At 34.9% G+C, this 18,753-nt stretch overlaps 1 long non-coding RNA gene across 1 annotated transcript in view; it reads left to right on the top strand.

The window, feature by feature from the left end:
* The window catches only part of LOC307179610, a 305,248-nt gene that overhangs the window by 68,827 nt on the left and 217,668 nt on the right, over nt 1-18,753 (top strand). The window contains exon 4 of the long non-coding RNA XR_013825443.1: nt 6,207-6,318. This is a non-coding gene — a long non-coding RNA (uncharacterized lncRNA). The remainder of the gene's footprint in view (nt 1-6,206; nt 6,319-18,753) is intronic.

The raw sequence follows: 18,753 nt of genomic DNA, 5'->3' as shown, positions 1-18,753 counted from the left end.
ACTAGGATGAAAATGTGTCCCCAAGGTATATTTTGATTGACTTTCACAGGGTCTCCACGCCCCTGGGGGAAGGATCTGAATGTTTTTTGACAGAGAATTGTGCACTTCCCACTTAGTTATTATTCTGTCTACTACCTCTATCCTACAGACCATCCAGTTCAGTGGTTTTCTACATGAAGTCTCTGGGGCTTCAGTTATTGGATGTTATGATCTATGATCTCTTAGATGATGAAAAATTCAAATAGGAAATAAGTTAATGGGAAAGTCCAACTATTAGGAGAATCTCAAAGGAAAGTACATGGTACGATGAAGATGATACCAGGTGTGTTAGAGAAAATTTCTCATAGCAAGAGATTTTGTAAGTTTGTATTTGAAAATGTGTATGAGATTTCCTAGGTGGATTGGCGGTTTGAAGTAGAGCAATAGAAACAGAGCAAACATGAAAATTCTTCTAATGCAGAGTTTCTTAAAGTGTGATCTGTGGACCCCTGAAGGGTCCCTGAGATCCTTCTGGTCCATCTGTGACATCAAAATTATGATGTTTCACTGTGTTGAGATTTGCACTGATCATGCAAAAAACAGTGGTGGGAAATACTACTGGACCTTAGCACAAATCAAGACAGGACACCGAGGTTTTAATTTTTCACCATCACTCACCTGCAGAATGTAAACATGCCTGTTTCACATAAGAATTTCCTTGGTAAAGAATTAAAAAATTAAAATTTTATTATATAGTGATGCTTCAGTACCTATCTTTTTGATATTCTGTTGGACAGTTGAAACCACTGATAAAGCACTTCTCTTGTAAGTTCTTGTGTTGACAAAGAGCATTTACATGATCTTTTCTGTTGAGAGTGGAACTAGCTACGTTTTTTTTTTTTTTGCTGTACGCAGGCCTCTCACTGTTGTGGCCTCTCCCGTTGCGGAGCACAGGCTCTGGACGCGCAGGCTCAGCCGCCATGGCTCACGGGCCTAGCTGCTCTGCGGCATGTGGGCTCTTCCCAGACCGGGGCACGAACCTGCGTCCCCTGCATCGGCAGGCGGACTCTTAACCACTGCGCCACCAGGGAAGCCCCCCTAGCTACATTTTTTTAATGGGAAACCATTTCTACATACAAATAACGGTGTGGTGAAAGTAAGTCAGAATTGGTTGCTGAGGGACAATTTACAGAGGGCCTTTTAGGCATTAAAGATGATGCCTTTTCACATAGGAACCAACAAGCCATTTAAGGAAGTGAACATATGTGGAGATAATTACAAAAATTAATTGACCAATTTCTCTTTAAATGAATTATTTCAAGTTTAAAATTAGGCCTCAAAAACGCCCCTGCAAACTACCCATGTTTCTGAATCAAATTTACTTCCTCACTCCATCAGCTAAAATTTACTATATTATTTTATGTTCTATTTTTCATGTGTTTCCCATATGCCTTTCTCTATTCAAAGTTTAAGTTGGTAATCTCACTTGTTCCTCACTCAGTAAAAAAGAATTTACCAGATGACAAGTCCTTCATCATATTAAGAATATAATATCTAGGGGGCTTCCCTGGTGGCCAGTGGTTGGGAGTCCGCCTGCCGATGCAGGGAACATGGGTTCATGCCCCGATCTGGGAAGATCCCGCATGCCGCCGAGCAGCTGTGCCGGTGAGCCATGGCTGCTGAGCCTGCGCGTCCGGAGCCTGTGTTCCGCAATGGGAGAGGCCACAACAGTGAGAGGCCCGCGTACTGCAAAAAAAAAAAAAAAGAATATAATATCCAGTCTTTAGAAGCTATCTCTATGAAGAGATGAGGAAACTACAGGCCTAATTGCTTACATTTTTTAGTTGCAGATTTAAAAGCTAGATCTACTGTCTGCCAGCCTGGCAAGATTTGTGCCTAATATATTTTTAAAATACTATTTATTTATTCTGATATTTTAACCTATAAATAACAATATTTAGGGCAAAGCATTGGAAACTAGGAAGACATGTATTATCACTATATTTTCACAATCAATCCTGAAGCTAAAGTGTTTTTCTCTCTTGGAACAATTTTACCTTCGATGTGGTTCCTAGCCTAGAGCTTTTAGAGCTCTTAGTGACAGGTGATACCAGACCAGGCCACTTACCAAAAACAAAACAACAACAAAAAAAACGGAGACTCCCTTAATAGAGACTTTTTCCACATCAAAATTATAGAAGGTCAATTATTATTTTTTTAAGGCAATTTCAGTCAACAACTAGAGGAAACAATCTTCAGTTCTTCAGGCAAGTCAATATAAAATTCTTCATTTTTGTCATCAATCATTATTGTTGACCATTATCCCTAACTTCCTGTTGAAATTTCTTAAAGGTTTTATTTTCCTCATCTAATAATTTTCCTTTAATAAAGTGAATTAGCTGACCCTGAAAATATTCCTCTAACATGTTACTTGTAGAAGCTATGTACAGTCTTCAAATAAATGCCCATTTTTATCATTTATCTTTGTCTAGATAAATGATAAAATCACAAATGGATGGATATAGCATTTATCACAGAGGGGCTAAGAGGAACATTTATAAGGAACTTAGAGTTCAGACTTTGGATTAAACATCTCCATTACCCTGTACTTCCACTCAGAAGGATAAAAACAATTGAAAAATAGCTCTTTATCTTGCAGTTTTCCCCTTGAAACGTAAATGATCACACTGTGTGCAGCATGAATTCATAATTTTACACATCCTAATACCATAGCTACAGTTATGCATATATGCTGTATTATATACTTTTTTGTGTTAAAGATGTTTATTTGCTATATATAAACATTTAAAATACTTAGCCTTTGGTGTTGCCCTTTTTTCAATTCTTTGTTTTCGAATACACTTGAAGCCCTTATACACAGAGGTAACTCCAAATCTCTAAATCTCTGAGAATTCCAGTTTGATACAAACAAGGAAAAATTTTCCTCCTATTTATACCATTAAGTATCTGTCAGACCAATAAGAAATAAATGTATTTAGGGAAGTTATAGCAGCATAAAATCAGTAAGTAAATTTTGGATTTAAAATATAGTTTAATGTATTGTTATTAATTGTTTATTTTACATAATGCGATGTTATTTATTCAAGAGTTTTCGATAGATGAAAACTATATATCAAGCTAAAATTCACTTCAGTAACAGATTTCCACTTTTGGAGAGAAAAGTAAAGGAAAACTAAAAGATAATATGCATTAAGCAGATTCTAAAAAGGAAAAGATGTGGTGGGAAGTAAAGGAAAGCTTAGTTAGAGTAAAAACGTTAAACCTTAAGCTGAGTTGATAAAATATTAACTAAACAACCAGCCACACCTACTGGTATTTTAAAGTAGCATTCCCAGTGAGGAGTGCAATTGTGTGTGTGTGTGTGTGTGTGTGTGTGTGTGTGTGTGTACCCGTTTCAATGTTGAATAGATTGGAACAGATTTAAAGTTATAGCCACAATAGTTGCTTAACTGGAAAGAAATGTAAGTATAAAGCCATTGTTTTCCAGTTAAAATTATTGTTATTTCATAAATACAGACTAACTCTTCCCAAATTTTTTTTCTCGCATATGTTCTGTTTATCAGAACTATTTTTTTTAATCGAAAATTCTTCTGTTTCCAGCAATAGTAAGTTGCAAAAAGGGGCATCTGTTTTACTTCCTTCTTACGTATAGCCTTTACAGTGTGACTTTGCAGTTACTCCCATTGCGATGTGAAATCTAGTTCTCTTCCCCTTGAATTTGGTGTGTTGTTGTGATTTTCTTTGTCTAATAGACTGTAGCAGGAATGATGGTGTTCTAGTTCACAGCCTTGTTTGCTTCCACTCTGCATTTTTGGATTACTGGCTTCCATGTGGGATGCCTGGGCCAGCCTGCTGTAGAATGAGAGATTATGTAGACCAGAACCATGTCATTTCAGATGATGCAGCCAAAGCTCCAGACGTTTAAGAGAAATGAATCCAGATCAGTAAAGCTAACACACAGCTTACATGCATCTGACAACAGATGAATGAGAGAATCCAGCTTCAACCAGAAAAACCACTAAGCTGAACCTAGCTGAAATTGGCAATCCACAGAATCATAAACTAAATCAATCCTTAGCCACTAAATATGGAGATGCTGCGTTACGCAGTAATGACTAAGTTACACCAAAACCCATACTGAAGTGCGTTGACTCAAATGCAAGAACGTCCTGCTGTAAAACAATTTTTAATTAGTAAAACTGGTTATCTTTTCATTTCACTTCAAGGCAGGTAGATAAAATATACACAATTAGAAAATACACAAATTATCTGACTTTTCTTCTATTATTATTATCTTTAGAATTTTTATTTTTACATGATGTTTAAGTTTGCAAATATATTCTTATTATATGGTTAAGCAGGAAATTATGCTATTACTTTAGATATAAACCATTGTTTATTTTATACAATTTATTAAGTGAACAAAATGTTATTTCATGTGAATATTGAAGTTTGTATATATTTTGCATATTTATCATAAAACTGTTGCATTAGTCATATATTTTAACCTTTGCTTAGCTGCAAATGGAAATTACGAATAAATGGTATAGATTTAGTAAATCTACATTGAAAACTCAGGTGTTGTAAATTGACAAATAAATTGTACAGTTATTAAATAATTAAGTTCTATAATACTGAATTGTCTGCTCTAAGAATGAAATACAGTAAAATATAGTTAAATAAAATATCATTTTAGGTACTAACTATTACTCTATTAATATGTGCTACCTTGGAAAAACTAAACTCTGACAAAATAAACTTCCACAACTGAATGAAGTGGCTCTTGTTCTGAACACTTGAATTTCCTCTCAGAACTTATTTCATTTCCATGGCTCTTGTGTAGAACTCATATCCTATGTCACATAAAAATATTACATTTTAAATTCTTACTGAGAAATCCTTACTGTAGTGTATAGACACATAAGGATTGGGTAGCATGCATACTTAGGTAAATGTACAGAGAGATTTTCTTTGCAATTTTTAAAAAGAATGTGATGTATGACACTTACATTCTGTTTAAAATTGCATAGAAACACTGAACTTCATACAGTTCCTATAAAAATAATTTAATTTTGCATTATGTTCATAAATCATCTCTGGTGTTGAATACATATATAAAAAATGTAATGGATTCAAATAACGTAGAGATATGTATGTTCAACTTATTGATGAAAATACCGGATCGTAGATCCTCTTAAGAGTAGACAGATTTCATGGTATATACTCTTTGTATTAACTCCCGGTTTATAAAAAGTTTCCTGGTTTATAATGTTCATTTCAGTTGTGAAATATTTAATGTCACAGGATGGCACTTGATTTAGCATGAAAGGGAATCTATAGCATGGACTTAAAATCCATGGATCCTTGCGTTTCAGTCCATACTTTTAAAACGTTGTGTCAGTTTTAACAATCACCATTAATTCACTTTGCTATGAGACATGTAATTTATAATTTACCTTGTTTTATGAACAACATAGTAACTTCTATTATTTTTTTATTTTTTTGCGGTACGCGGGCCTCTCACTGTTGTGGCCTCTCCCGTTGTGGAGCACAGGCTCCGGACGCGCAGGCTCAGTGGCCATGGCTCACGGGCCAACATAGTAACTTTTAAATTTCTATGTGTAATTTTTTGAAAACTGTTATTTTTATTGTATTATACAAATAAATGAAGATATAAAGATGAGTGCTAGGGAGATAACAATGGAGAAATATCACAAAGATTTATTTTAATCTGAATGAAACCAGAAAATTGTTATCAATAAACATCATTGATGAGAGTTTTTAATTTATTTAGAACAATGACTACTATATTTCCCATCTTGGTTATATGACATATATTTGTGGATTTCCTTCTTTTTGGCTGAATCATATTCATATATATATTCTATGAATGTATATATCACAACTTCTTTATCCGTTCATATCTACAAATGTTATATCCTCTTGTTGGATTGACCCCTTTATCATTATATAATTATATATATATATATATATATATATATATAATATAATGAGCTTATTACAGTCTTTGTAATAAAGATGCTGACATCCTTACTGATTGCAATAATTAAAGTTAATTAGGTTTAATTAGTACAAAATAATTAACAGACTTCACTTGGAAAGAACATTGTGTGATGTATCAAAAACATTTTTTCTAGTTCCAGAATTTATTATTCCAAATTATTTTAATGTCATCTATATTCCAGGCACATATTTTTTGATCCCCAATCTTGGGAATTCTTCAGGTGAAATTCAAAACTGGCTCTACAGACAGAGGGAAGGGAGAGACCAAAGGAAGAGGCTGACTATTTCAGATTGGTAAGTGGCAGTTCTGATAATGTTTATACAGAGGACTAATAGGGGTTCATTCACTTATTCAGTCCAGATTATCTCAATAGCACATTACTCTCTCAAGTCTGCATCCCCGAAATGGCTGCCAATATGGGAATAGTAGGCAGAATGTACAGTCCAAGGACAGAGAGAGGGTAACAAGCTTCCAGTTGTCTGGTCCACCTTGTGGGTCAACTGGTGGTCAAGTCCTTCTGATGACCTCCTCCAACAACATTAAGAGGAAAAAATGTATATATATATATATATATATATATATATATATATGTATATGTATATGTATATATATACATTTTTTCCTATATATATATATAGAGAGAGAGAGAGAGAAAGAGAGAGAGAGAGAGAGAGGGAGAGAGAGAGAGAGAGAGAGGGAAAGATAGAGAGGGGCAGATAGACTATTTAAAATTTAAATTGTAAAATTTAGTCACTTTGAAATAGTAGAACATTAAATACATATGCTTTTTTTTCTTTAAAGCATTTTATCTAAGGATTAGATTTAAATTGATAGCTAAAAGATACCCTAGTAATTATCTAATTAAACCATATAATTTCATAGAAAAATTAAGGTAATCTACTGGGATAATAGAATCATTATCTAAGATTCTATGTTGAGACTCTGGATACAGGTACAAATGTTTGTTTTAGGAAAATTTTGCTCATTGATTATTTTATTTATATTTTCTTAATTAACCGCAAGAATGTTTTCACATTTAAGTTTTAATGTTATGTTTTTCGTGTATGCTTTGCTAATTTTTAACCTTTAGATGCAAGTATAATTAATACATGTATAACCTAATGATTAAAACATTGAGTATGAAACAAGGCATGTGTTCTATGAAACCAAAAATCACTCCTCTACGTCTATCATCTACAAAGAGATCATGCAAAGTTAAACATTTCAAAGGATTGCAGGCAAGTGAGGGGAACAATGTTAGTAGGTAAGGTAACAACAAAGAAGCAAAATAAATGAGTATGATTTATTATGCTATTGATACAATGCTAAAAATAAATGTCACTAACATATAGACAGTTTTAAGTAAACAAGCTGACTTAAATAATTTTAGAAAACAGTGTTTTGACTAGAAACCCTAAGGCTAATGATTAAAAAATTGTAATAAAAACAAAAACTGTATTAAGTTCTTCTGCCCATTTTTTAATTGAGTTGTTTGTTTTTCTGATGTTGAGTTGAATGAGCTGTTTATATATGTTGGATATTAACTCCTTATCGGTCATATCATTTGCAAATACTTTCCCCTATTCAGTAGGTTGTCTCTTCGTTTTGTCGATGGCTTGCTTTTCTGTGCAAAAGCTTTTAAGTTTATTTAGGCCCTATTTGTTTATTTTTGCTTTTATTTCCTTTGCTTTAGGAGGCAGATCAAAAAAAAATATTGCTACGATTTATGTCAAAGCGTGTTTTGCCTGTGTTTTCCTCAAGAAATTTTATAGTATCCAGTCTTATGTTTAGGTTTTAATCCATTTTGAGTTTATTTTTGTATATGGTATTAGAGAATGTTCTAATTTCATTCTTTACTATGTAGCTGTCCAGTATTCCCAGCACCACTTATTGAAGAGACTGTCTTTTCTCTGTTGGATATTCTTGCCTCCTTTGTCATAGACTAATTGACCATAGGTGTGTAGGTTTATTTCTAGGCTCTCTATTCTGTTTTGCTGATCCATGTGTCTGTTTTTGTGCCATTACCATACTGTTTTGATTACTGTAGCTTTCTAATATAGTGTGACGTCAGGGAACATGATTCCTCCTGCTCTGTTCTTTGTCAAGATTGTTTTGGCTATTTGGGGTCTTTTGTGTTTCCATACAAATTTTAAAATTATTTGTTCTAGTTCTGTGAAAAATGCCATTGGTGTTGGTATTTTGATAGGGATTGCATTGAATCTGTAGACTGCCTTGAGTAGGATGCTCATTTTAACAATATTTTTCCAAAGAGGAAATTCAGAGGCCAACAGGCACATGAAATGATGCTCAACATCACTAATCATCAGGGAAATGCAAATCAAAACCACAATATCACCTCACACCTGTCAGAATGGCTATCATCAAAAAGAACACAAAAAATGTTGGTGAGGGTGTGGAGAAAAGGGAACCCTCATACACTGTTGGTGGGAATGTAAATTGGTACAGCCACTGTGGAGAACAGTATGGAGGTTTCTCAAAAAACTTAAATTAGAACTACCATATGACAGCAAGTCCACTCCTGGGTATATATCCAAAAAAACAAAAACACTAATTTGAAAAGATACATGCATCCCAGTGTTCATAGTAGCATTATTTACAGTTGCCAAGATATGGAAGCAACCTAAGTGTCCGTCAACAGATGAATGGATAAAGAAGGTGTGGTGTGTATATATATATATATATATATATATATATATATATATATACACACACACACATACAATGGAATATTACTCAGCCATAAAAAAGAATGAAATTTTGCCAATTGCAGCAACATGAATGGACTTGGAGAGCATTATAAGTCAGACAAAGACAAAGTATTTGTTATCACAAATACTGTGTGATAACACTTACATGTGGAATCTTAAAAATACAACAGATTAGTGAGTATAACAGAAAAGAAGCAGACTCACAGATATCAGAGAACAAACAAGTGGTTACCAGTGGGGAGATGGGGACGGATAGAGTTAGAAAGCTTCTTTACAGAATAATCCCAGATGATATATTGATATGGGTTTCTTCCCTTTCTGAGATGGAGCTTATTCATCCCTCCCCCAAAATGGGCTGGAATTAGTGATTGCTTCCAAATAATAGAATATGGAAATGAGAAAATGTAACTTACAATAGAGAAATTCGGCAAACACCACCTTAACCAACCTTAAAGAAGTGATCAAGGTTAACTGCATCAGCAGTAGGGCATTTTGGTATCAGCCTTTTGATACCTGACACAGTGTGAAGAAGAGCACTTCACCTCCATCTGTTTGTCCTCAAAATCCATAACCCAGTGCAACAGTGGGACAAAGAAAATAGCCACACCCCAATTGAGGGACTTTGTACAACTCTTCAGAACTGTCAAAGTCATGGGAAAACAAACAAACAAAAAACAAGGAGAATCTGAAAAACTGTCACAGAATAGTAGGGACTTAGGACACATGATAACTAAATGCAAAGTGACCATCTGTGATTGGATTCTGGAACAGAAAAAAAGGCATTAATAGAAAAACTAGTGAGATTCATATAAAACCTCAAGTTTAGTTAATACTAATGCACTAACATTAATTTTTTAGTTTTGACAAATGTGCCATGGCATGTAAGATGTTAGCATTAGGGGAAAATGAGTAAAATATATGTTGGAACACTCTGTACTATCTTTAAATCCTTTCTGTAAAGCTAAAATTACCCCCAAATTAACATTTATCTTATTTATTAGAAAAAAATGAGAGAGAGAGAAAACATTGGAACAGACCATCAATGATTCAAAACTTGAGGAAATGAAAATTTTCATGATTGCACCAGAAGGAACTTCATCTCACCAACATGCCGGCAGATATAGCGGGAGGAAAATGAAATGAATGCTATAGGAAGGAAAATGAAATGAATGCTATAGGAAGGAAAATGAAATGAATGCTATAGGATTAACATCTTAAGTCTCACAACAGTTTAAGAAGCATTACTCTAGCTAGCAGCTACGTTTTATGTGAATTAAATTTTCTTTTTATAGTCTCCCCCCACCACATAATTTATTTGAAGCTTGCCTTATTTTCAGGTGGGACTATAACTGAATTAAAATCATCCTTAATAATACAGTGTGTGATACAAAATTTGTGGCTTCCCTGAGTTGGGATAACAGGGTTTCATTCAGATAAACGGTGTGGAAAAGAGGTTGCTGTGTTAAATGGAGTTGTCCTTTCACATCTGTTCTCTACACTTCCCAGCTGAGGAGCTTTTGAACAGACTCTTATCACTTCTTCTGTTTGACTTCAGTTAGGAAATAAGAGGGTGGAGGAGGGTAGAATTGTAATTGATAATAGCTGTATACTCCACAGAAGCCTCCTACTGGGGGGTTTCTCCTGCTGGTTAAGCTTTCTATAGCTTCTAGCAAAGGGTCCCTGCTTTGGGCTGAATTGTGTCTCCCCAAAATTCATGTCAAGGTCGTAAACCCCAGTACCTCAGAATGTGACTGTATTTGGAGTTAGGTCTTTAAAACAGGTAATTAAGATTAAATGAAGTCATTAGGGTGGGCCCTAATCCAGTATGATTAGTGTCTTTATAAGAAGAGGAGATTAGAAAACACACATGCACAGGCAAAGGACCATCAATAAGCCCAGGAGAAAAGCCACAAATCAAATTAACCCTGCTGACACCCTGATCTCAGACTTCTGTGCTCCAGAACCATTAGAAAATAAATGTCTGTTGTTTCAGCCACCCACTCTTATAATTTGTTATGGCAGCCCTTGCAAATGAATACACTCCCACACCTGTCTCCTTTAGCACAGCCTCCTCTTACTACTGTTGCTAGTTCTGAGATGCTTCACCATCTCTTGTTGGTTTCCCTTATCCCTGAAAAATTCTGTAAGTTATTTTTAATCAATCACCGAGATTTTAGTATATTATGTTATCTGCCAGGATCCTGTTGGATGTATTACTCATCACAAAATAAACAAAGTGAACAGTCCTTTTCTCTAGATATTCTAAATAAAATATATGTCAGTTTTCTGGATTATGAATTACAAACTGGATTTTAAACAAATGTTCTCAATGAGACATAGCTGGAGTTTGGGGGTAAGTATTCCACTAATTATCATTCTCATGTAGCTTAGCATCTTTGAGTTTATATTAATACGATTAATTTATACGTATACCAAAATATATGTTTAAGTAGCCGGCCTCTTTAAATTATGAGACTCTTAAAAGAGTAAGTCAACATTTCTTTGCCAAATGTGTCACCTTCATTTTGAAACTCATTTAAATCACCATTTCTTGTCACACATAAGATAATTAATCCTATTGCTTTGTATTACATCTTGCTTTTGAGAAAACTGATGTAATTCATTTGGATTACTCTTTCTGTCTAAAAAATAAATCCTACTGTCTTCCAGTGATGAAGAAGATTTGTCATCACAGGGTACTAAAGATCTTCCAGGAATGTTTAAATTTATTATTTTTTTTAAATTAATTTATTTATTTTTGGCTGCGTTGGGTCTTCATTGCTGCGTGCAGGCTTTCTCTAGTTGCGGCGAGCGGGGGCTACTCTTCTTTGCGGTGCACGGGATTCTCGTTGCGGTGGCTTCTCTTGTTGCGGAGCACGGGCTCTAAGCATGCGGGCTTCAGTAGTTGTGGCACGCGGGCTCAGTAGTTGTGGCTCGCGGGCTCTAGAGCACAGGCTTAGTAGCTGTGTCCCACTGGCTTAGTTGCTCCGTGGCATGTGGGATCTTCCTGGGTCAGGGCTGGAACCCGTGTCCCCTGCATTAGCAGGCGGATTCTTTAACCACTGCGCCACCAGGGAAGTCCCAAATGTAAATTTAAAAGAAATGTGTCAAAACTGGCTATATTAATAAAGGTGATTTTAGATTAAGTATATTGTACAGCTTGGTGACTATTCCAAAGTACTACTTATTGAAATAAGTATGTTAAAAGTTAATTTCTGCTTGTTTTTGTTTGTTTGTTTTTAGTATCTTCAAAATCTGTTATTCTCTGTGATATATTTACTTTAAGGAAACATGGATTATTAAGTACTGACAAAGTCTGAGCAGAAAAAAAAATCTTTATACTAAAGAAAAGAGAGAAAAAACATAATTTTAAATAAATTCCAAATTTTGAGGTTCATAGTATTGGCTTTTTTAGGCAATGCATTTGTTATTTACCATTTCTTATATTTGAGGTATTAGAAAATTTCAAAGAAATCACTACATATTTTTTTTTACTTGGCTCTTGCTAAATATTATTGTTGTATGGACAAGGCTTTGTAAAATGAAATGACTTAAGTTGATTTATATGTGTACAATATATATTTTCCCCATGACTCCAAATTCAGGTGAGACTATAAACCCCTTGGATTGTGCATAAATGTTCACTAGGCATTGCTGCTTAAAATTTTTAGAAAGATAAAAATTACTTAGTCTTTTATGAAAGCATTGTCCATCAGGTTGCATTTAGAATGGTACAGAAAATTCATGAGAGTAACAATTCATGTGTCTGTCAGTCAGACTAAAATGGATACATTAGATTTCATAGAGAATCAAAATGAAACAATTGCCCTGCTGATTGTAGGACAAATCAGTGAAGCCTCTTACAACATCTGCTGGAAGTTGTTAAGTGTTTGCTGATATGAAGCCTGCCTTCTATTCCCTGCCATCACTCAGAGAAGTCCTGACCAGTTTAGAAATCAGTGTTCACAGATGCACATAAATCACCAGAGATTAGTGTTATATTTTCAAAAAGCTGACTTTTTCTCTTGTGCCTCTGAAAGTTTAGCAAATTATTTAATATTCATTTTCAGATTCAGAAGTTGATTAAATTATTCTGAAGATCTTAAGGTAATCAACCAGAATTTGTCACCCAACTTAATATGTAAAGATAATAGTGATATTTACATTTTCTTAGCAATCAATAGTTTTCTTGATTCCTCGCTTTACACTGTAAAATTGAAACACTACTGGAATATAAGGAGAAAAGAGTGAGATGCAGGGCATCATCTTTATTGAAGATTTCCATGTGGTTGGCTTTGGCAAAAGGGTTAAGAATGACCAGTAGGATTTCAGCCCTTCTAACTTCACTTTTTATCCTCTCTGGTCTTTAAATTTAGCTCTATTTCATTTCTATAGTAGCGCTTAGTCCATCAGCTAGCAGAAACAGACATTTTTAAGAAAGTTATAAAAGTTCTCTTTTAGATTTACATGTCCTAATAAACATATGTTAACAATAATATCTACCTTAGAATGTAGGACTAATTTAGTTATCTATAAAATATACTGAGAACAGTGTCGAGACATATTAAGAAATACATAAATATTTTCTATCATCATCATTACCCTCATTATTATTATGAGAAGAGTTATTTGATTCACAAAAGTGTATTATAGACATCTACTTTGCTTCAGGAATTTAAAAAAAGACTCTGAAATATTTTCAAAATAATACAATAGCTTATTACCCAGTAGTATAACCTAAAATGTGATTCCTGAGTGTTCTGAGCCCTTGCGGTTTGACTCTTTTCCTCAGTGGAATCATCAGAGGATGCCCTTAAAAATTCTCTAGATTACAGCTACGTTTTCCTTTGGACCTAAATTATCAGTATCCCTATTAATGATAGTTAAGATTAATCCCCTTACTCATCAAGGTAACTCTTGCTGTTGCCTGCTAGTTCAGTAAAAACCTTATCTTCCTATTGAAGCAACCAATATGTGTATACCAGTGAAGTATTTCTCACTAGGAAAGCAAAAATTCTAAGCCAGATAATCCCAGTAGGCCAGGGAAGGGGGAGAAGGAAAAGCAGATTTTTTTGTTTTTGTTTTTTCAGTTGAATCATCACATGTAATAGTGAAAGATATGACTGCTTTTTCCATCTATTTTTGTTCTTTTCTTTTTGTTTTTATTTTTTTAAACTCTATGTTCTAACTGAAGGAGAGGAAACTCCATCATGCATTGCTAGTGTATCCCTAGAGCTACTCAGCTAACGTCTACATATATTATCAGCTGACAGGCTTCATTACTAAATTTTCAATATGTTACTTCATATTGTAAGGACTGTTGTTCTAATGTGAGGGGCAGTATGATAAGTCCAATGAAGGAGGTGGGTTTTGTAAAAATGTATTTATCATATAAATAAAAACACTTTTGAAGAGTCTAGGAGAGAAATGAGGATAATATTAATAGGTTTACTACAAAAATTGGTCTAATCCAGGACCGCTTCAGACAATCCTGGATTTAAAGTCTTCCCACCAATGAATGCCATGGACCTCAACCTATCATATTAAATATATGTTCATACATTGAATTATTTGCATAAAATCATTGCCATTACTAGGTTTCTCATGATGTGATATAAGACATTAAGCAAGTCCAAGTATGCTTGGACTAACAGTAGGTAGAAGAAAGAAATCCATATCCCAAATAATCAAGAGTAAACCTTGCTTCTCCAAATGCAATCAACCTTCCATGCTGTGTCTGCCTTGCTGTGAGACAGCACAGCAGTGTGGAGATCTAGAAATCCTTTTAGCTTTATTTCCATTCAGTGGAAACTGTTCAGATCAGCACAAGTGTGTTTTTTGTGGCTTAAAGATTACTTTAAAGAACGACGTCTCTTCATTCATTTTGGAAACAGTTATTTTACATACCCTAGAACACTAGATCAACAGAAATTTTACTGAAATGACAGACACATCTGTCATTTTATGGATTTAATTTTATGGAATTAATCCCCTACTTTTTGCCCCAAATAATTCTTAACAGTATATATTATACCAGATATCCTGTGTTCTCTAAGTACTATCAGTAGGGAGATGTAAGGAATTTATGCTGTAATGTCCCATGCGGTGTTGGACATTTAAGGCCCTTTTATTCTCATTTGTGTCTTAGAGCCAAAGGGTGACTAAAACCCAGTGTGATAGAATGAACATATGCTGTTATCTCTGCCTTCAGCTTCTGGTATTCTCTAACTATCGGAGTGAGAGGGGAAAACCCCCACATTTGACAGTTTAGGTGGTACTTATCAAAGCGTAGGGCTCTATTGATTTGCTCAAGTGAGGAGTACACGTCAGGTAAAAATCTCCGAATTTGAAGTTTCCAATTAATGAAACATGTTAAACCACTATCTTTCTCCCAAAACCATGTGACTTCTTTTGAGAACAACCAGGAAATCTTATTTTATGTCTTTGTGGTGACACTAATCTCTGTGATTCCCCAAGTGAAATAGTATTGCCTTTGGTTGAGTATTTTGGGAGAAAGATGTTTCAATTTGGTCCCTCATGCTCAAATGATCATATAAGGATTAGAGCAAATATGAGAATTCTGCCGAATGCTATTACAAATATATGTTTAAAAACCAGAAAAATAACTTTAGGTAGGATTAAAAGACTCCCTAAGAGAAATATTTATCACTTGACGAAGAAAGCTTCACTCTCAGCAGTGGACCCCAGAGGTGTTCAGTTTGCCCAGAATTCATGAAGAGCTCAGAGCCAGTTTTGAATATTTTCTGTAATGTTATTTTCAAGATTTTTTTGGTGTCCTAGTACATATTTACTCTGTAAAAGTAGCAGCAATTATATTTGAGGAATTCTAGGAACAAGAATTATGGAACATACCTGCGATGTTTTATGAAATACTTTCTGAGACTTTGCTGTCCTGGGAATCCTGAGGTCCCAACTGAAATCAGAAAAGCCCATTTAACTGAAGTATCTCCCTACAGTGAACAGTGAATCTACAGCGACCAGGGTCATTATGGGGAATTCATTATGGTGGCCATAGACAAGACCACTATGGACTCTGTTCAGTAGATTTCTTAATGACTTGGTGAATGAATTGACCTCTGTGTCCATTCAGAGGGCATTGTTTGGGGGCAGTGAGTGTCTTACACCTGATAAATCTACTCAAAAATTTTATTTCTCTGTGTTCTTAAAGTCTATTCACTACATTTTAATCAGGGATTTCTGGGATTTCAAATTTAGTCTTCATGGCCCACTACTGAATCCAAATATATCATCTAATCAAGAAGAGTGACTATACACACTCCCAGCTGCTTGACCTAGCACACCGAGTACAGAGTATTTGGCAAACGCACTCATATTCATAAATTCAAGCCAACCAAAATTACGTCCAACCTTAATTTTGTACAGCCTTCAGAAGCCATTCACAGATTTTCTTCTCCTGATTTTATTCTAAATAATGAAATTTAGAACAACTTTAGAGTCATTAAGTCCTTACATGTAGGTCTTCTGCTCCCAGGTTTGACTTGGTAATTCATCCACAGAGCATGATCTAATCTGGTACAGTCTGGAGAAAAGGGGGAGACTTGCATAATATTTCTTTCTTCTTGCAAGATTTTTCTTTCAGGAGAGGTTGCTAATGGATCTTCAGAAGGGAGAGGAAGAAATGATCCTACTAGCAAGGGAGACTCTTCATTATAAGATAATGTTCATGACAAAGTGATATTGGTTTTTTTTTCAGCATCTAGAACAGGATGTAGAATGTAATAAACTCTCAAAAGAGATTTGTTGAATGAATGCATGAATTCAAACCTTCAAATTTGACCCCCATTCTCTTTTTCAATCAATTCCCAAATGTTACATAGAAAATCTAAAAGGTTATGAGTTCAAGTGTTATTTAAATTTGGCAATAGAGGATTTGAAATTTGATTTTTTTAATCAATTTTCTTAGCTGTGTGGCTGAAAAAGATAAGACTGTACTTTAGCATCATTATAGAATTATGGAATTTAGCCCAATCAGAGAACATAGAAATGTGAAGTTTGCATCCTTTTTATTTAAGCAGAGTATTTGAAAGGATCAGCCTTCCTCTATAGTATTTGAAATAATAAAGTAGAAATACTGAATTTTCTACTGTGGCAGTGATAGTTTATTCCTGAGGTCTTTAACTCATTTCTCCATTCAGCACAAAGTGATTGGTGAGAATCCATCACAGCAGTGACACAGCAGTGAATAAAGAGAGATCTTTATCCTATGGAACTAACAGTTTAATAAAATGAGACAAGCAGTAAGCAAATTGAGTGAATATATGGCACATCTAATGAAGATGGATGCTATGTGAAGGAAAAAAAATAGTTTATAGGAGGATGGGGGTGCTGGGAGAGGACATGGGTTGCTACTTTATATTTTCTGCCCTTTCCTACATTTTTCCAGGTGATGAAAGGGGATCACTTGATGAATTGTTTTATAACTGCACTCCTTGAACTGACATAAAGCCATCCCTTGTCCTTAACTGGATCTTCACTGCTTTAAGTCCCACCCATCCAGATGGCTTCTCCCACATGTACCCAGATAGCCTACTCTTTGTGTATAATCAGTACCTGCACCAGTTGCTCTGTCATTCAGGTTTTGGTGTTGAGTGTGAAGGCAAAAAACAAAACAAAACAATAAACAAACTGCAAAATTGAAGTAGGAAAATCAAATTATTAGAAACTGGTGTTAAGATCAATGGAAGCTCAAGATTGTTAGAGAAATAAAAATGTAATTACACAGTCACAGGGATGATACCCAAAATAGTAACACAGAATCAGTCCTCTCATGGCACCGATACACTGCAGTTTCTACCAAAATTCCACAGTTGTTGGATACTAGATGCTGCTACCCAAACAGTTACCACATCTACCGTTATAAGTTATTGCCACTCCCACAGCGCTTGCCAAAACTTATATCATCGGATTTTGTTTAAATGATGGGGGTGTGTTTATCTCATTTATTGAAATTATGATGCAATTATGACCTAGTCTCAAGGAAGATAAAAATTGCTGACTCTCTTGGTAGGTTTTGATCAGAGGATAGATCTAACCTAGATATTTCAATCAGAACGTTATAAATACAGAGGATTGGAGGCTTACCACAGTGTTTGAGTGGAGGATGAATGCCAGGAAAACTGTCACTAGAAATGCAGGAATCGTAGGAAAACAACACTAATGATCACAGCTCCCTGATGCAATGAAATGACTCATTCACTAAAGAAGAGCCATATGCTTCTAGAAAAATATCTCATTGACTATCTGACCATCACAAATTTTCTTTTTATTTTTTAGCAACTTTATTAAGGTATAATTGATATATAAACAACTGCACCTATTGTCTATAATTTGACGAGTTTGAAACATATGTACACACGATACCATCACCACAATCAAGGTAATAGACATATTCAGCATATCGCAAAGTTTCCTTGTGTCTCTTTGGGGATTTGTTTGTTTGTTTGTTTTTGTGGTAATAATGCTTAACGTGAGATCTGCCCTCTTAACAAATTCTGAAGTGCGCAATACCATATTTTAACCATAGGCACCGTGCTGTACAGCAGCTCTCTAGAACTCACTTATCTGGCATGGCTACAACTTTGAGGTCAGGCCTGATTAGTACTTGGATGGGAGGCCATGAGCTTTCCGTCACTGCCAAAGCAGTAACAGCTTCTGCCTCTATTTTGGTTTATAAATTTCAAGCAAGTGATTCTTGTTGGTAAACTCTAACTCAGAGGTTTGCTGTAAGTGAACTTAGAGAATGTTGTTCTAAAGTTTCCAGACATTTTGATGAGGAGAGAACATAGAAAGGGGCTGGGACTGGAACACAGATGGCAAGACTCTATCCCGTGCATTCACTTCATCAGCCTTCCTGAAGCTAATCACAGGCATATGTACTCATACAACATTTTTTAAGGTAAAAAAAAAACAAACAAAAGTAATTATGTAATCACTGTTATGAATAAGAGCAGAAAGAGG

This window comes from Stenella coeruleoalba (genome assembly GCF_951394435.1).
Source record: "Stenella coeruleoalba genome assembly, chromosome: 21".
NCBI classification, from domain to species: Eukaryota; Metazoa; Chordata; class Mammalia; order Artiodactyla; family Delphinidae; genus Stenella; species Stenella coeruleoalba.
This window is presented reverse-complemented; position numbering and strand designations above follow the sequence as displayed.